At 40.5% G+C, this 20,964-nt stretch overlaps 1 pseudogene; it reads left to right on the top strand.

The window, feature by feature from the left end:
* Positions 1–20,964, top strand: part of LOC144806959 (putative DBH-like monooxygenase protein 2) — a 328,657-nt pseudogene that overhangs the window by 101,624 nt on the left and 206,069 nt on the right.

Raw genomic sequence — 20,964 nt, 5'->3', positions numbered from 1 at the left:
GTATCTGTCTGAGTGTTGTAGGGTTTATTCCTACGTCTTTGGGCGTATACATCGGCCCATGTATACACTTCATCCAGCTTGTAATCCATGGTATCTCTCCTGAATTTTCTAACTTTGCGTTCATTTAGTTGATATCTGCTAATATATCTGGTATAGGGTTTTTGTAAGTTCGTCAGATGTAAGTAAATCTGTTAATTTGCTTTCTATTTCTTTGAATTCTTTGTCAAGTTCTTTGAGGATACCGGATAGTTCTTCTACTATGAGTAGAATCAGATCCAAGCTGCACTTATTAAGTATGCCGTTCCATTTTTCTTTGAAGGCTTTGGAATTTTTGCAGAGGGAGGGCTTAAGGGCTATCCGTAGGCCACGTGGAATTCTGAGGGCTCTGTGGTATTTCAATAGTGTACTTGCGTGAAGTTTTTGATTAATATGGCGTTTAGATAAGTATAACAGTTGTTTGATACATTGCTCTTTGGTGCGTCCGGAGGAGGTTTGGTTAACATCTTCTTCAATTAATGAGTAAATTTGTTGTCTCTCTTCATCGCTGTATGCGAGGATGTTAGCTCTTGCTTCAGTAGATTTACTGATTTCGTCAAATTGCATGGTGCGGGCGTGCTACCCTCGTGTGGGCGGATGATTGAAATGACGAAAAATTGGGGTTGGAGGGTGCACTGCAGTTGGTTATTGTGATTTGAAGAACAGTGTAGTTCAATATACATAGGTGGGGTGCTCTCGCAGGTGGCGTTTCCGTCCTAGGTACGCCTTTGAAATACTATTGGAGTTGTGCACACTGTGGAATGTGTGTGCATCCCTGTGTGTTGAGGCACTCCTTGGGGTTCAATGAAGACTCCAAAGTTACTTGAAAAATAGTCTTTATTTGTTGTTAATCATTGGATAATTTTAAGCTTGATATTATTAGCATATCAGCGTATTAGAATCATCGTATTTAACTTTGATGGAACTCCGATGCATTTCGGGCATGTCCTGCCCTTTTTCGAGGAGTTACTAAAAAAACGAAGAAGATATGAACACGCTGGTTAGGGGACGGGAATGTGTAATGGGGGTATCCGTGATGTTAGAGAGGGCATGCAAAATGCTCGTCGTTTAAATATCAAAACAAAATCACTGGGATAGCGATATAGTGTGTATTAGTTGGATGGTGATTAGGGGGTAGTTGGATTACTACAGGGTTATGTGATGTGTAAACATGAGTCCTATACTTATGAATTTTAAAACGGAATGGGGAACAATCGGGCTAAAAGAAAAGATGATAGCGAGTGTTAGGCATCAAGTGATATGGATTAAAGTATAAATGTAAAACCTTGCGGTAAACGCGAAGTGGTTTAGAGAAAAGCTTACTTCATGATGTTAGCGTAGATCTCTCGAAGCCAAGTCAGTGTTCGTAATACTGGTTCTCGTGGTGTGGGGCGGTGGAAGACTCCGCGTATAATGGGAGTGATTAGTAATAGAGGATGGACTACGTGTTAGGGTTGAGAAAAGGTGAGGTTAGACATAAAAGTTGTAACGACTTGAGTTGTAAAACCTGCATGGTAACGGTACGCGTGGTAAAAGCACGCGTTGTACCGTCATACATCCGTAGACAGTACACTACTACAAGTACACTGTACTTTTAAGAACAGTTACTGATTTAGAACCACATTTTAGCCAATAACAGAGAAGACAGTCACCCTTGCCTTAGCAATAGCATTAGCGGCGGTAGTTATCGAGTAAGCAATGGCCCCCTCTATTTGACTTCAAATCAGTTGAGAAACTTTTATCATGAAGCCAAGTCATATCAGATTAACTTGAGGGATGTGATGAACGAAAAGGGAAAGAACTTAGGGTCAATGGGAGGACGAGCGAGTCGTAACATTTATGACTGTACAGAATGATACGTGTTTTTAAATGCAGGCAGAGGTGGCTGATAGGAAGAAATCAGATGCACGGCTGCGTGAAGCAAGGTTGTTTGGAGGAGAAAGAAAAAATGACTGCCTATGTGGGTGAATCAGAAAATTCATTTGTGGTGTGCATTGCAATATATCATTTGGGTGAAACTCAAATGCAAGTCAAGACGGTGGTTGAGAAAAAGTAAAGTTGTTACACTTGAGACATTAAGAAGAATGATAGACGTTTACTTTGGAAGCCTGGATGGTATCTTCTTCCTCATACATAGCAGAGGTGCATGAAGAGTGTTACTTTGTTCAAACAGCATGTCCGTGCCAGAGTAGCAAAGCAGAAGAAATCCAAATACTACAAGTTGTGATTGTTCAGAAACTCTCCCTTGCCTAAAGTAACAGTACAGTAGTTTGCTTTGCAAGTACAGCATATATTGTCTATGTATTGTATAGTTGACAATTATATCAAGTCCCTTCCTCCGGCATTTATGGTTACCACACTCACTCCCTATGTTCATAATTTTCTTTCTGCCGTGTAAATCATGGGTTGAATATCGCTGTTGTTCACTCAATCTATCACAACAAAGCACCTAAAGTCATCCATCATATAAGCAAAGAGATCATGTGATCGGCTGGATACATGAACAGAAATGAATAATATTCATTTTCCTTTTGTAGTACTGAAGGCCCGGGGGGGGGGCAGTGCGAAATATAAATTACATTGAGCAGTAGCCCTTGATGTAACCGAGTATGGCCAGTGCCACCCCTATACAAAAGTAAGAGCTTCCCTATCCCCACCTGCATGTACTGCTTAAAGTAATGCATGCAAGTCTGCGTCATCATGGCTTGTGTCTCTTTTTCTTGGGTGCAAGCTGACTGAGCTGGCATCATGCCGACTAATACAAGTTCACGTACAAGTAATTTCTTTTGCAAAACTAGAGAAAAAAAGAAAAATACTGGTGTACTCTCTGACTCTCTGACCATGTTTTGAGTCCATAGTGCTGCCTGGGAGTAGAATTCATGAAACTCCCACTGTTACAGGCCTACAAAGACGGCGGAAAGATACATGCCAAAATGTAATACTGTGCTTGCAAATTGCTAGTGTTTCTGTGAGACAACTTTCTGTTGAATTATTTTGTGTTATTGTTAAAGAGTATTTCTTACATTATTTCTCTTTCTTTCTTCATATAGATGCTCCCAAAAAGCTCACCAGACAGGAGATGGCTGTCCCGGCAAGGGCCCGGATGCTGGAGGCCATTTGTGTGGAATATCGCCGGCTGTGGGCTCGGGAATTGGAGGAGGGGGCGTCAACATCAACAACCACCTCCAGCACTGCCCCCATGTCCACCAGCCAGCAGCCTCCAGCACGGCGCCTTGCTCGGACAGCCTCCCGCCGATGCTCAGCTGCAAGAACACCAGCAGCTGGCCCCCCCAGAGCCTGGATGGCACGCATGTGCCGCCTACACCTAAGAGTGGACCACCTGGAGAGCAAGGTGGACAATCTTGAGAAACAGCTCCGGGACCTCCGCAAGGAGCGGCGGGACCGCCTGTCCAGACACCGCCGGAAGTGACTGTGTCCCTTGCCCCTTTTTTAAAGACTGTTTGGGGGGTGGAAATTGGGAGTTGGGGATTATTTGGGACTTTTCAGAGGACAATTTGAAATGGACAATTGTTTGGGTAAACGAGGGGTGGGACTAGTTGATTTTGGTTAGGGTAAATATATAATTATTTATTTTACATACTTCAATATAGTGTACGCGTTGATAATATTTTGTGGGTTGGTGGGCGGGGGTTATGACTCATTTGGTTTCCTAAAACTTACCAGCATGAATTATCTAAAACGTCCAAAAATGTTCAAAAGTGCCACTAACAGAGTTAGTGAATACAATTGGCCTACTAGTACATTACTAGTGCTACTGTCAGTCTCTCCTCCGAGTCCTAGCCCATTATTCTACCTCCCCAAAGCTTATCTTACCTGTGATTCGTGTTTGAGAATAGAGCTAGGCACAGCGCTGACTCCATGGCAAATGTCGATTACGCCATCCCGGACCGAAATTGTTGTGGTGTTAGTAGGAGTGGTACCACACTAGCAGTAGCAGCATATGAAAAACAAAGTAAAAAAATGAGACATTGAGGGGCCTGAGAGGAGTATTAGAAGGAACAGTAGCATAAGCAATGCTGAAGATAAGTATGGGGAATAAAGAATTGCATGGATGATTATGGCTACAACAAGAAAAGTGACACTGCAGCATAACAACAAGTCTTCTTGACATGTATGAGGATGATGTTGACGATAGATCCAATCGATGGTGGGCATGAAATTCAGAATTTATTTTAAAATACTCATTGTTGTTTTTTTAACCAGAATTACAATATCCTAGGATTCATCTAGCTGCCTTAAAATTGATTTGTACATCAAACAATAGGTTGATGAAAAGAGTCAAACAAGACTAAATGTGATTCAATATACTCAAAATTAGAAATAAAGAAAGAAACAATGAAAAGTAATTAGAAAAGATAAAGAAGCCCTTTAGACAGTATTGCTGATATCAAGAGAATATAATTTATTACATATAATACAAAAAGCAATTCTAAAAACAATTACGCTCAAGACAAAAAAGTGCTAGTGTACATAAAAGAGAAACATATAACACAAACCAAACATGTTAATGTATATGTAACAAGGACCCCCTGTATTCAAAAAGAATCAGATTCCTAGACCAGGGATGAATAATGTTTGAGAAGTAACAATCTAGGCAATCATAGAGAACATAGATCAATGTCAATATTAAACAAGGAAGTTAAGCTACAACAGTAAAGTAAAATTCAGTATTTTACTGGGAATTAAACAAAGAATCACATTTCAAGACTTGAGACAAAGGTTCTAATTAAAAAATTCTACATTTAGAGAGTTGACATAATAGTAAAAACATTTTATGTATTAAAACATTTCTTTTGGTAAACAACAAGTAAGGGGGAAATGTGTGGCAAGTTGGTACTCTACGCGCGTTTCGGCGACCAGCGCCTTCTTCTGGAGCAGCCACGAATGATTCTATAAAGTAAAATTTAATATACAGAAAAAAGAATTACTAACAAAACTAATTAAAAACAGTTTATGCAATACACATTTTACAATTTCTTTTGTAGCCTAAAACCTTGTCAGATTAATAGATATTTCACATGTCATGGTACAATCATATTAGCATTTTCATTTCCTTGCGACACTTGCCATTGTCATATTTCTCTGAAGGTGCGATAACCTTTGAGTGAAGGTAAAAGATACCTAAAGGAGGCAGGTGCACTTATTATATAATTGTATGGGGATTCAAGTGGGATGCCCATTGTGTGTTCTCTAAGAATTAGAGACAATATTTAGCTCGTTATTTCATGTATGTATTTTCTGCATTTATGGTAGGTAGGTGAGATACAGACATATTACATCCTGTAAGATCGATCTATTTTTATCAATAATCACTAGTTTGACCGTACTATTTTTATCAATAATCACAAGTTTTACCGTACTTACATGATCGAAGTTTTTAGGATGTGTTGAATAAGTTGTTTTGGTAAAGCTGAACCCACATCGATATTCTCTATTTTGAGGGTTTGTACTAAAAGTTACAGAAGATAGGGTAAAAGAACTTTATAGTTGTAGGGGTCAGATTACATTTATCAATATTGTACATATCTGTTGCTATTTTAAGCCTAAGATGTCCAATTAACTTCTGAATTGCTTTCTTTATAGTCAGATGCTCACTGATCGCTAATGTAAGTTTTCTGTTTTAGTAAACATGAAAAGTTATTGAGATCTCAGACTATGTAGAGGTATTATGCATACCACAGTTGTAGATATACGTAAGGTTTTGGAACTGTTGTACTCTATTCCGATGTCCGTTATCTTACAACAATTTGTTTAAAACAAATAGTGTGGCAATTTACCTGGTAAACTAAAAACAGTATGGCAATTTACCTGATAAACTAAAAAAATGTGAGGTTACTTCTGCCGTCCGGAACCTTTAGATTGTTGGAGTCAGATAAGGATATCTTGACAAGACGTGAAAACGATGTATCCTCCTGATGTGGGGATCTTTGATTAAAGAAAACTTTTTTCTTTTTACACTACAGACAAGGAAATTTAAGAGTGTTTTGTATTAAGGATAGGCGATAATATTACATTAATTTTTATCAACTGTGAGTCGTTCTGTAGAGTTAAATTCTCTATTTTGTGTCATATATTACCTTGCATAAGGTGCTTCAGTCTTGGCGAGGTTGTGGTATTTTTTCTAATTAAAATAACTCCCTGTCTGGAAGAAAACAGAGAGAAAAAGAAAAAGAGGGGGTGTAACTACTCCGTTTTTGAAGCAAGGGGACTGCAGACCTCACAAGCGCTCCGCTAGGGACTCACCCAAAACGATATAACAGGGCTCCAAATTTCCGGCGGCAGGACAGCGACTTCTCACGATCTACGCGGTGATGGAAATGTGAAAGGATGCCGAGATTGTGTTTAAATAGAGCCTGAGGCAAGTGAGATGGAGATCAGGTGAGTAAATAGTCTAGAGCGAGAGAGGACTGTATTTGACCAGAAATAGAGAGGGGACTTGTTGAATAAAGGAAGAGTAGGGATAGCACTTCCTGTTCAAAAATAAAAGAAGGACAGACTATGTTGAAAAAAATATAGAAAAAGGACTGTATTTGCTCAGAAATGGAGAGCGGACTCGTTAAATGAGGGAAAAGTTGGAATAGCGATTTCTATCGAGTAAGAAAAGAAAGAAATTATGTTAAATAATGTGGAAAAAGGACTGAGACTTCACAGTAGACAGCAAAATATGCCGTTAAGGAACTGTGTGAAATAATTTCAAGTAGATAATATTAGGGTTAGGTTAATCAATGATACTGAATTAAAAATATACTCATAGATAAAAAGATGAAATATAAAATTCATAGAAAAAGATAAAATTAGATTTGTAAATATGATGATATTTTCGGAACTGCTAATAAGGTTGAAAGAGGGCAGGGGAAGGGATATTTTTGTGTGGCCCGGGGGCTCACTGTTCATAACTAAAGAGAGATGGAGGCACTGCGAAGTGTCAACGACCCTGAATTATTTTAATTCATCACATATTTTTATTAGGTCAATAGAGGCACCAGTGAACTGGCTATTTTATTACCAAAAGGTAGAAAGGGGACTATGTCCTCTATGGAGTTTACAGATATTTAGCCTCCTAGAAATTTGGCCCCCCATATATTTTATTTCTAGGCCAGTCTGATTTAGATTTACAGTATCTACTACCTTGAAACAAGGAGGGGAGTTACAAAATGAATCACCAAAGAAAACAGGTCATATGTGGCTGGATATTTTAACATATGGCATGTTCCCAAGGAATTTCGCTGTTCATTCCTCTCCGGAAGGTGTCAAAGACAAAAATCCAAAACACCTCCCGTTTCTTTCTTATGGCTAAACCTCCATGGGTATCTGGAGTGTTGATTTTTTCAAGGATGCGCCATGTAAAGTCTTCTGCTTTATGGCCTTTGTCCAAGAAATGTTTAACCATTGGGGCAGCAATTTTCTTTGTCCGAATAGCTGAACGATGTTCATTGAGGCGTGTTTGGATCATACGTGATGTCTCGCCTGTATATCCTAGAAGACACGGGCATTGTATAAAGTAAATGACATTCGATGATCTACAGTTACTCATTTCCTTAGCACATGTTTTGTGTCCATTGTGAGTAAATTCTTCTCCTTTCAAGATATTAGTGCAGGAAGAGCAGGAGGAGCAAGGAAAGGTTCCTTTGATGGGTCTATTCGTTATAATCGACCTTTGAGTCGAATTCCCTTCAGTTATTGAATTTTTAAAACGTGAGTGGACAATATGCTCTTTTATGTTTTTGTTTCTTTTATAGGCAAATAGTGGTTTTGCCAATTTTTGTTCAGTGGAACAGTTACTATTTAAGATGTGCCAATTAGAATTTATGACTCTTTTGATTTTTGCATCTATTGTGGAGTGTTTTGTGATGCAGACAACCTGTTCAGTTGGTTTCGGGGTTTTAGATTGAAGTAAACAGTCTCGGTCATAATAACGTGCGCGTTTGTATGAATGTCTAACCAGTCGGTGGGGATATCCTCTTTCAATGAATTTGCTTCTCATAATGAGGGCTTGTCGATCAAAGTCAGCTAGATTACTACAGTTTCGTCTAACTCACAAAAATTGCGAGAAGGGGATGCTGTCCTTTTGCGACCTGGGGTGAAAACTGTTGTAATGAAGCAAGGTGTTTCTTGCTGTAGGTTTAACATGTAAATCTACCTTCAAAATGCCATCTGCGTTCATGATTTCTATATCTAAGAATTCTATTTTGTCCTGACTGATATTTGAGGTAAAATGCAAGTTAGGGTCAGCTGAATTAATCCATAGGATGAACTCCTCCAGTGTCTCCCTCCCATCGGTCCAGACGAAGAATATATCATCTATATATCTGGACCAATGGGAGACAGACTCAAAGAAGGGGGCCATCTCATTTTGGACGTATCTTTTCTCGAACGCAGCCATAAATATATTGGCAATTGAAGGCGCTACTGAAGCCCCCATACTCACGCCCTTGATCTGGTGGTAAGCATTGGATCCAAATTCAAAGATATTTTCTGTCAATACCATTTCTGAGCAATCTAAAAGAAATGATTTTGGACAAGGGATGTTGTGCAAGTCAATGAACCATTCAGTAGTTCTAAGTGCTTCTGTTATTGGGATATTGCTGTAAAGGGATTCCACATCCATGGTGACAAGTAAGTCATGGGTGGAGTTAAAGGCTAATCCCTCTGTCTTTTTGATCATATCGCCTGTGTCTCGCACATATGATTCAATTCTTGGTATAAATGGGCGTAAGTAGTTATCTACGTATTTTGACAGGGGTTCCGTAGGGGTGCCTATAGTGGAGACTATTGGGCGATAGGGGGGATCATTGAGATTCTTATGAATTTTGGGGAGTCCGTAGATACATGCAGTTTTGCCTGAGTTAAAATTTAGAAAATCAAATTCCTTTATATTTATTACTCCATCTTCTAGTGCTTTTTTGTTCATAGACATGATTCTTTTAGATAGATTTAGTATGGAGTATGTTTGAACGGGACAGTAAAATTTACTGTCACTCAACATTTTCAGCATGTTGGATTCATACATGTTGGTATCTAAAATAACAATGCCGCCTCCTTTATCACAATTTTTGATCGTAAGATCTTTATTAGAGACAATAGATATTAAGGATTGGTGTTCTTCTTTGTTCAAATTATAAATGGGTTTTGGGATGAATTTCAGTGCTTGATCTAGCTTTTTTAGTACTACCAGTTCAAAGGTCGCTACTTCCGGTCCTAATTGCTCTAACGAGGGACTAAAAGTAGAGGATAGGCTTAGAGGTTTTACAAGTGCTGTATCTACCTCAATATCATTTGTGGTGCCAAAGAACTTTTTTAGTCGGATTTTGCGAAAAAATTAGATGATGTCACAGTGAAGTTCAAATAAATTGGGTGTGGAGTGAGGTACATAAGACAGGCCCTTTCATAATAGTGTGGTATCAGAGGTATCTAGTTCAAATTTAGAGAGGTTGAAAATAGGAATTATATCCCTTGCTTCCAGTATTGCTTGCTTCTGGTTTCGCGTACGAACTGGGGATCTTCCTGTTGCTGTTGATGATGTTGGGGTTTGTAGTTCCCCCTTTGTTTGTCCTTGAAAGTGAACTCTGGGACGGCCCCGCCCCATCCCTCGGTTCCCTAAAAAAGGTTGTCTCGGGGTCCCTCTGTTCTGTATCTGTTCTGTATCTGATTGTAGTTTTGCTCAGGTTCATAATAACCCTCATTTTCATTTTCTGAATCTGAGCTTTGTGAGAAGGTATTAACTCTCTGTTGTTCGATTCTACTCTCAGTTGTGTAGTGGTTTTGTTTATAAAAATCAGGTTTTAAGTAAGGGTAGGTATTTTCAAGAGAAGCAAACCGTTTGTCTTTCATTAATTTGTCATTTTTTCTTTTATCAAGATAACTTGAAAATGACTCAAGCTCTTTATTGCAGTCTGCATCCCCCTTGAATCCCCATACAATTATATAATAAGTGCACCTGCCTCCTTTAGGTATCTTTTACCTTCACTCAAAGGTTATCGCACCTTCAGAGAAATATGACAATGGCAAGTGTCGCAAGGAAATGAAAATGCTAATATGATTGTACCATGACATGTGAAATATCTATTAATCTGACAAGGTTTTAGGCTACAAAAGAAATTGTAAAATGTGTATTGCATAAACTGTTTTTAATTAGTTTTGTTAGTAATTCTTTTTTCTGGATATTAAATTTTACTTTATAGAATCATTCGTGGCTGCTCCAGAAGAAGGCGCTGGTCGCCGAAACGCGCGTAGAGTACCAACTTGCCACACATTTCCCCCTTACTTGTTGTTTACCAAAAGAAATGTTTTAATACATAAAATGTTTTTACTATTATGTCAACTCTCTAAATGTAGAATTTTTTAATTAAAACCTTTTTCTCAAGTCTTGAAATGTGATTCTTTGTTTAATTCCCAATAAAATACTGAATTTTACTTTACTGTTGTAGCTTAACTTCCTTGTTTAATATTGACATTGATCTATGTTCTCTATGATTGCCTAGATTGTTACTTCTCAAACACAAACCAAACATGTGGCAAACAGAACCATTACATATTGGGAAAAAGGCACAGCATAAACATGAATATTGTGTCCTTAATTCAATTTGGGCCACAGAGAAGCGTTGACGGCGTTTCGACCTCTAAATTATTGCGCAGTCATCTTCAGGCCTCGAAATGGCCCCCACCCACATGGCCAGGCCCCAACAACACCCCAAAAAGTCGAAAAACACACAAAAATCACTCCAATACAATGCCATCCATGACCTCAATGATGTTTAAATTCAAGACATCCCACAGAAAGACTTGGTCCGTGCACCACTCACTACCCCTGGGCCTACAGGCTAGTGAGGCTTTACTGGCACCCCAAAATTCAAACTCAACATATAACAGTGAGGTAGAATTCCATGACATAAATGAGAATTAAGTTTTAAAAAAATCACAGAAACTGTTGTATCATGCACCCATGACTAACCCTGAGCCAACTTGATACTGTGGCTACCCACAATATATATTTTTTTAAAGTTGTGAAAAAGTTTTAAAACTGTAGTTGCAGCAACTGCAATGCCACAAACAAACAACACCAACTTACTTGTAAAATCTCAAGTCCAAAAGTGATCCAAACTCCAAAGTCCAAAAAGTCCTCAAATACAAATATCCAGCAGCAGCCACAAAAAGTAATCCTTCCAGCTCCAGATCCAAATCAAAAGTGACCAGGACATGGACATAGCACTGGGAGGAGCCTGCTGGACAGGAACAGGACGTTGGAGACTCTGGGGCACTTCCTTCCTCCCACCCCACCCAAAAATAGACTCCTTGCACCAAAAAGTGCAGCCAAATGTCAATCTCATTTTCAGAAGGTTTATGCTGCCTGCGGTGGATTTCTTGTGCAGAATTGCAATTTTTGCAATTTCGGGAAAGCGAGCTATTCAAATCTACCGCCAGAAGTCAGCTGCGTGCCGCATCTACGTGTTCTGCATTGTTTACTCCCGCGATGCGTGATCGCGGGCCCTTATGACGTACCCGAGTTGTCAAACTCTCGCTGTGCAGGATGGCGGGCCGCGATGACGTAATCGCGGTCGAAAAACTCTCGCGCGATCACGCAGCAAGATCCAAAATGGCGCAGCACACGCAAACCGGGAGAAAAACAACTCGGCGAACACAGAATCACAGTAAGTCAACGCCGCGCGCGTGATATTTTATTTTTCAAGTGCGACCAAGCAAAAAAATCCGCCAGCTTGCGAATTTGCAGATTTTTTGACAAATATGCGGGATTTGCGGACTGCGAAACTGCCAAAAATCCGCAAATGGAATGGATTTTGCGCCCAAGCTATAAGGCAGTCGGCTGCCTTCCTGGGGAGAGGTGTGAACAAACCCCAGGAAGGAATAATTAGGTGCCTGCCATTGGAAGTGTTGTTACCTCTTCCTGCCTGTAAAGGCCAAATGGGATGTGAACCCAAAAAGCGATCTTTTCAAAGGAGAAGCCGCATTTGAAGGGCAAATGATGGATACAGGAAATAGATATTTTTCTTTTGTTCTGATAGACAGTTAGACAGTGGGGGCAGAGAGAGGGAAAGTAGTTGCCAAGTTTTTTTTTTTTCCCTTGGGCGTGCTTCCCTCAGGTAGCCACATGTGTAGGGTGGGCTACCAAGCTTTACACACTGAGAGAGGTTTCTGCCATCTTGGGAGTGGGTAATATAGAGCATTCTGGGATTGCAAGATGCCTCACTTTGCAGGAAGTTGTCACCAGGAGGGCAAGGAGCTGGTAGTCCATTGTCCAGTAGCCATTGCACCCCCGCAGGCAGGATCTGGGCAGAAATATGGCACCCAGGCCCCAGGTTCATATCTGAACTGGATAGAGAACTGAATAAGGACTGCCCTGCTGTTTCCTTGACCCCGCAAAGTAAGGAAAGTACCTGTGGTGCCCTGCTGGTTTGAGGAATAGTTTTCCTCGAGCCCCAGCAGAAGAAGTGACAACAAAAGTCAGTTTGCTGACTTCCTGTTCCATGTAGAGGGTTACAAAAGCTGAAGAAGCATGCCTTGGTGAAAAGTATCCACAATCACTTGACTGCTGCTGACCACCGAAGTGCAGTCATGGAGACCGATTCTGACATTCAAAAGTTACACCAGATTCTGCTGGACCCAGGAGAGTTGTTGGAGTGCAGGTTGGTCGCCCAAGAAGTACATTAGCCTCATCAAAAGAGAACCAGTGGTTTTGCTGTGGCTGGAGACCAGTAGACCAGTGGTAATTGGTTTTTGGCTGGAGTTCACCCCAAGTTCCAAGGACTTCGACCCCTATGGCTAAAGTCATCCCACCATTACCATGGACTAAGGAGTAGACCCAGAACTACCCAATTGTCTGTGCTGCACCCTCAATATCCTTCAGCAATTTCAGCATCCTGTATGCCTTGCATCAGGACCACTCTATTGAGTCATGGTGTTTGGTGACTAAGGACTGGAACTGCAAGGGAGACAGTTTTGGATTTGAGAAAACTGCCACATAAGCCTTATAGGCCCCCTTAACTTGCTCCTTGACGAAGATGGTCATCTAAAGTAAGCTGGAGTACCCAAACACAATTTATTTTAAAGTTTCCAAACGTTTTAAAAGTTATAGCTTGCTGTGGTAGTGGTCAATACTTTTTCGGGTGAAAATGTGTGATTTATGAATTGTATGAATATTTATATCTCCAGAACCCTCCAGTGGATTTTGCTAGTTTGTGTGTCTAACAATTTCTAAACAATTGCCAGTTTTTATGAATTGGTGCTGGAGCTCCTTTTTGTGTTTCGTTCAGCTGAGTTGATACTTCTAAATGCTTTGCACTTGTTCCTTTGACAGCCTGACTGCTTGAAGCCACAGCTACCCATGGTTGAGCTAAGGTTTTCTCAAATGAGCCTGAATGGAACCAAGACAGGTTGGTGAGTGTATTACATGGTGAAGTCGAACAATCACACCATATAATACATTACATTACTCACAGTCAATCATAAAGTGAAAGCCGTCCAAGGCAGTCAGCTTCCAATATGTTAATACCAGCTTCAGGCACAGGCGAGAGAAGACAGGGAGAAAGAGGTCCTCATGATGTCCACTTGCAGCATGCTAATTGTATTCTGAATACTGAATTTCTTCCTTTCAGGGTTGAAGGTTTGCTGTCCCTTGTGGGGCTCCATCTCTGTATCCATAGGCTTTCGGTAGGATTTGAAAACTGGAAGCCAGCCTCAATAATATTCATACGGCTGAATTCATCAAATCCTATAGAATGGTCATTTTGCACAGTAATAGATATGCACATGTGTTGCAGCATGTGTTGCAATGCAAAATGTAGGTTGAGTGGCAAAGCAATAGGTGTACGACTCTCCAACTGCTTTAAGTCTCTACCTATTGTCCATTGAGCCCTTGGCAATTCATTGCTTATGATTTGGGGCTTTAACTTAACCAAGATGGAAGATTCCTGGAAAGGTGTTTTAAAGTTACATCAGAATTTTCACTCATTTTTCCAAACAACGTTGCACTAAGTAATTCCCTCAAATGGATACTCAATGTTAAGCCATATAGTTTTTCTGTCTTGACATTATTTCCTCTTGGCTCTTTAATAACAGTCACATTTAATGACCTCCATTATGGTCAGCCATGGTTGCTGAAATTCGAACATAATTTTTTTTCTCTCCAATGTTTAGTTTTCTATACCACCTGATGCAACCACCTACGGATGTGCATACATTCCGCTGCCACAACTGACTGAAAAAAATCATGTCTATAAGGTACATTTTTTATACCTCCCTCAATATAGTACATTGTCCATGAGACCAAGTTGCCAGGTAATTCAATTTATTTGACTGCAAACCACTACCTTATGAAGGAGTTTTGTTACACACTCATGTAACATATGCCTATCCTGCACATGAAACTGACTACATTTGTTCATCCAGCAGAGAGCAGACCTCCAAAATGTATTTGGTCATAGCTAAATATAGGGTTCTGAACAAAGCCCATTATATTAATCGACGTCCTAAAAACAGCATTGTCAGGGGATCTAGTGAAGTTCAGGACAACCTGTCAGGGATACTAGCAGAGTTAAGAACAAGAAAAGGTAACGGGGTGGGGTTATTGCACTATGCAGGGACAAAGGTTTTCCAAAGAAGGGGTTATATATAAACAAGAGAGTATATTAAATTTGGGAGGAAATCAGGAAGGAAGCTGAGGATTAAAGCATGTTGAAATAGGTAGTGAATAGTGAACTGGAAAGTCTGCAGTGGAAACTATTACAATAACACAAATACAAATAACAGAAAAGGTGAAAGCAGGGAAACAATAGACAAAATGTCATAAATTATATAGTGTCTGTTCCTTGGTAGTGATCTTTCTGGGTACTGAAGAGATCTTACATGAAGGCAAGGAGCGGATTACTTTGGCATAGCTTAGGGAGACATGCCTGATTCGGAATTTACAGAAGTGTGAATCTGCAGACTCATAGGACAGGAATATGCAGTCAGAACAAAAACGTGAAATCCAACACAAGGGGCCCATTAGGATGGCGGGCGGATCTCCCCCGCCAGGCCGGCGGGGGAGATCCGGCTGACGGAAAGACCATCCGCCGATTTTCCACCCCGGTCGCCTTGCGACCGGGCGGAAAAGGGTTCTATATGGTGGGGGTGTCTATCAGACACCGCCAGCCATATTAGGATGGGCATTTTCCAATGCCTTTCCATGGCGGCAAAAGCTTGCGGACTCCAGGGGGAAGTGGGGGTGCACATGGTACCCCCCAGCATTTCAAAGAACAACGTGGCAGGCACCGTGTGGTGCCTGTCACGTTGTGCTTTGAAATGAACAACGTGTATTTTTACCATTGCGGTGGGTGGTGCTTTCAGCACCGCCTGCCACAATGTTAAAAATACAGGATGTGGACGCCACTGTGGCGGGCGCATCCTAATTTCCCCCACGGGACCCCCGTCCTTATGGTGGGCGGTCCTTTCCTACGATGGAATGGCAGGCGGACAAAGTCCGCCCGTCATCCTAATGGGCCCCTAAGAATCTGCACATGCAAGAAAGGTCTATAGGTGTGCAATCAGAACTAGGAACAAGACAAGCGTTGGAACCAAAAGACAAGATAAATAAGAGACAAACAAAAGACACAAATAACTAATAAGACCAGGAACGGGGAATCAACAACTATGAAACCAGAAATAAGAAGGCAAGTGTGCAATATTGTAGCAGGATCAAAAAGAGCACTAGGGGACTCAGCAGCAAGGTCAGTTTCTAACAACAGCACTCTGGGCTCACCAGGTAGAAATAGCTTGGGGCTCAAGGGTAAAGCACAGGAGCAGAGAAAGAGCCAGGCACAAGGAGTCTGGGAACCATTAATGAAAGAAAGGCAGAACTGGGACTTGGAAACAGGAAGACCAGGGAAAAAAGCAGACACAAGATTGGGCACCGGAAAATGGAGAACAGAGTATGGGTCAGAGCAAAGAGAGAGAAATGTCCAGAATGCAGATATATAGAGGTAAAACATGCAGTGGGATACAGAAATCAAGATAGAGAATAGAGTACTAGGAAGTGATCAGGGAATACGACTCTTGCATATTTATTGTTACCAGACTGGGCTTCCACTGATTTATGACAAAGGAATAGCCAAGTCAAAAGAGCTGTTGTGGTTCCCAAACATTTTTAAATGTATGCTCTAGAATATTAATTACTTTCAAAAGGTTGTTAATGGACCTGAAATAGGATTACAATTGCATGCCCAATAAAGGACCACTTAGAAAACATAAGACCAAAATTTAAAAAATGAGCCAAAATGTGGATGTGTTTAGCTAAAATGTCTTGAATCCCTACAGAAAATAGATATTGCCACTAATATGTATCTAAAGAATGTAACTCTGCAGCAATGTGAACTTTGATTCGAAAGTATGACATAGGCAGATAGTTCAATAACTGGTAACTACAAGGTCAGGCTTTGGTCAGTCAGGAATCATCTCACTAATAGATTTGCCTCAAACAGTATTCTCTGTGGTCCATTGAAAAAGGAAAGCATTTTCCCTGGCTCTGATTTCAAGTAGGGGTGGGCAGCAAACTCTGCTACATATCTGGATTGTGTTCAATTTTACCACTCAGTGCTCCAAGCAGAGCAATACGTTTGGCAAAAATTCTGCCTACCACTGGTGGAACAGAGTTTACCTGCACCCTTACCACCACCTATCTGGCACCTATAGATTTGGATAGGCTGCATATCCACAAAATTGCCTCTGTGGATGGTGGTCTAGTGTTAAGCAGATATGAGGAGCTTCTCCAGGCAATCCCTTCACATAATTTCTTCAGCCATTCGAAGGTCAGATCACCACCCTCAGTGAAGTGCCTGGGTGGTCAGTTGTTTGCCGTGTGCATGGCTGCTTCGAATTGGTGCCAGCGCCAGCACCTGTTCGGGGGCTCATGTGCTTTCCCCCACTGCCCTCTGTGGAGTCCAGCACTGGGCACATAGCATTCAGCTCAGGAGTCCTCCTTTTGCTCCACTGCTGGTTTGTCTGAAAAGGTGGATGCATCCATTTGACATTGTTTCTTTCAACACGTCTGGCATTTCATTTACAGATTTTGTCAATTTATCGAACCGCTTTGGCGGTTGATTTTTGTGGAGCGCGAGCTTAAGGCTTGACAACGCTCAATCGGGCATTCCTGCCTAACATTGTTTTATTTCTACTGCCACTGTCCTTGTCATGTGCTTCAGAGGTGTGGTGACTCTCATTCTGGAGCCGGTATCTCCGCTCACTTGCAGAACTTTGTGGAATTTGGCAGAGTTTTTGGGTAACTCCGCCGACTTTCATGGAGTGAAACTCTGCGAGCTCCGACTACCCCTACTGTTAAGTACTTAAAGACGGAGAGTAAAGGTGAAGGCTGAACCCCTCTAAAGTTAATGACCAAAGCAATATGGATACAGACACATTTTTGAATGTCAGACCATAATCTATTGGTTTTAGATATGTTCAAATTGTGGGGACATCAAAAACACAAAACTTCCCTCTCGACCTTCTGATTTTAACAAATCACAACATTACTCCTTTAAATAAAAGTGGTCACACTGCACCGAAACGCGTCGACCTTGCTTACTCATCACACAACAACTTGTGATTCCTCCGATACAGAATTAAGTATGAGTGTTGAATGTATGAAAGTGTGTGTATGATATTTTGACATATATGCATTAGTTTATATTTTCTCTGTTTGGGATCTGTGTATTAAGTCTTCTAATACTGAAGTATGTGTATTTTTTTGTAAAATAATGTTTCAAATCAAATAAGAATAACACTAAGAAATAACAAAAAACAAAAATATAAAATAATAAAATACTCTAAATGAGAAAAATGTCCACCTTGTGTTGATAAATTTTATTTAAAGGAGTAATGTTGTGATTTGTTAAAATCAGAAGGTCGAGATGGAAGTTTTGTGTTTTTGATGTTATATTGTCTCCCCTCTTTCCCCGACCAGTAAAGTAAAACTAGAGGGGGTCCCATATTCATGTAGACAAATTGTGGGGACAACCACTGATTATGTAGATGATTGTCATTTAAGTTAAATGTATGTGGATGTATCCAATGCGAATATCCTGAAATCCTGACAAGGGTCCTGCCTTTGTAGACCCCCTTGTAAATGAAGCTTTTGTTAGTTCAATTTTAAAATCTGATTAATAGTAAGTATAACTTAATGTCTTTTTTCTATGCATATTCTAATCTGTTTTTGCTTGATTGGTATTACCTGATAGGTTTGAATAAATATTTATTTGTTTATCATCTCACTAACAAAATGTACATATACATTGTATGCCTACAATATGTGTGTTCACTCTTCATTGTGCATTTTCTAAGCATCCTGGTGACTCTCAAGCACATACACTTGAGTCAAATGTGTTTATTTGTGGTCATCGTGGAAATGTGTTTTCATGTACCAGTGCGCTCTTCTCTCTGGCTTTCATTATGCACAATAGGATACCTCCTAATGTACAAAAATTTAGACTCTTATTTCGAAGGGGCATTCATGATCAAGACCTAAGCAATTTGGATATCAGTCTCCTTGGATTAAATGCTCAAGAGAGTATCAAAACAAAGAGATTGTCATTAAATGTACTCCCATGTTAAATAGTCGAAATTTGACCTGAATCTTTTCTCTTCTTCTCACAAGAAACAAAATGTACTTTCTATAACTTGTTTTCTGCTCTGTGACCCCTTCACAGTTTGATCCGATCATACAAGAGAGCAACAAAAATATAGTTCAGCACATCCTGGTCTATGGCTGTCCAAACTCCACCAACGTCAACATTGCACCTGGAATTTGTAATAATGATCCAAACTTTTATGCTTGCACGGAGGTGATTGCTGGATGGGCTGTTGGTGGTAAGGTAAGTCAATGAATGAACAACTGGGCTTGTACAAAGCTTGTGGTCAGAAGTGGTGGAGAAGTGTGGCTCACTGGTTAGAGGAGGCAGACCTGGAAGCAGAGGTCAGCCCGGGACCAGGGTTCAACTCCCGGCTCAGCGGGGTCTTGAGTCCTAAAATGTCCATGGACTCGACAATTCTCGCTCCGGTGCCTACTCGATTCACGGGTTCACACTCTGCGACTCTGGGCAATAGCTTGCTTAATCTCCACAACAGCCCCTCGCGGCGGGATGCCTGGCTTTCACCGTGCGGATACCCTGCCGGGGTTATCTCACAGGGGAATACCAGCACGGGTTCCCTAAGCAAGCGCTTAGAAACCGCTTGGTGATTTGCACTATATAAATTCTTGTACATTTACATTTACTAAGACCATAGAGTACTGGAGTGATTCCATCAGGCGATTCTATGCCAGCTATAACTTAGGCTGTGTCAGCATTGTTGGTGCTATAGGGTATCTTTCCATGTTTCTCAACCATCACTTCCATTTTGATGAAACATTTTTTAATTTTTGCATCACAATCATTTCCCTTGTTAATCAAAGTTCACCTCCTCTCTTGTAGCCTTTGTTGCTCAGCTGTATCATGCCCCCTTACTCATCTTTCGCTTCCTGTTTTGTCTCACCCACTGAACAGCACTTCCCCCACTGGGAACTATTTTCAATAACAGGAGTTATTAGACACAGAAAATATTGAATGGGCTAGATGCTGGGTGTAGAAGGGGAGAAGAGGGACACTGGTAAAGGGAAATTGGAGTGCAAATGTCAGGTCAATGTAACAGCGTGACAACACAAAAGGAAAAAATACAATGACTGATAGTAAACCTTCACACAAACAGCAGCATCTGGGCTATAAATCAGGACAGAAACTATATGCTAACAGTCATGGCTTAGTATTCTATTTTAGGTGCTCTTTAAACCAATGTAAATTTGCCCTTCACAAGGACATTTATAGCTCTAAATGATGACTTACCTACACTGATGTTGAAAACACCTGTGTAAAAAATAAAAGTACAATTGATGAAGAAATAAGTCTTTGCAGAGTAAAATGTATACAGAAAGCTGAAGAAACCAGTCTTTACAGAGTAAAAAGTATACAGAAAGCTTCAGTTAATCTGATTGGATCACATTCAGCTTTTCATTGAAGCCACTAATTTCTTCTTCAAAAATCTGTTATGAAATTTTCAGTGGATAAAGCAGACAGTGTATACAAGGCATGCATCTGATAATATAAACACGGTAACATGAAGGACAGTTGTAAATATTTTAATGTCTTGATAGATCAGCATTGTATTCGCATTATCATTTCTGCATTATCTAAAGAAGGTAGAAGAGGGGGGGATGTGTGTCTAGAAAATGATTTTGCAGATATGATCCCACAGGACCCTTTAGGTTTCATATGGCTTGTATCCCAAACTTCACCCAGTTTGGAGATCCCAAAATAATCTCAGTCTTCGAATCCATATATATGTTTAGTTATAGTTAGGACCATGTTTCCATAAGAAAAGTGGTTTTTTTTGCCAATAACTTTGGTGCTGCTTGATGAATCTTTACATTTTTTTAAATAACAGTGTTCTTTTTGGTTAAGCTTCTATGTTCAAAGTTTCAAGGTGATCCGTCATGTAGGACCAAAGAAAAGAGGGGCAGCACAAAAAGCATTTCCCCCCTGCATTTTCCCATAGGGATTTTGACAAACTTCAGACAGAACCGCTGAATGAAATTACACCAAAGTTGGACGAATGCTATCTGTTGGGCCAGAAAGTGTCCTTTTTGGGGCTTGGTCTGAATCCGCTCAGCAGTTTTAGAGATATATAGGTTTACAAAATATAGATGTCTGGGGAAGCGAGTTCTTGCAATGGACTCACAGATCCAACTGAAATTTGATTAGCTGCCAACACTTCAACCAGGAGGTGGTGGCAGCCATCTTGGGTCACTGCTTGAAACATATTCATGGGTGGACCTGCAAAAATGAAAAAAGGACGCCATGGCTCATGTGCATCTTTTTTACCAGGTAGGCC

The sequence above is a fragment of the Lissotriton helveticus genome, unplaced genomic scaffold (assembly GCF_964261635.1).
Source record: "Lissotriton helveticus unplaced genomic scaffold, aLisHel1.1 SCAFFOLD_513, whole genome shotgun sequence".
In the NCBI taxonomy this organism is placed as follows: Eukaryota; Metazoa; Chordata; class Amphibia; order Caudata; family Salamandridae; genus Lissotriton; species Lissotriton helveticus.
The sequence above is the reverse complement of the archived record's forward strand: the minus strand, read 5'-3'. Positions and strand labels throughout refer to the sequence as shown.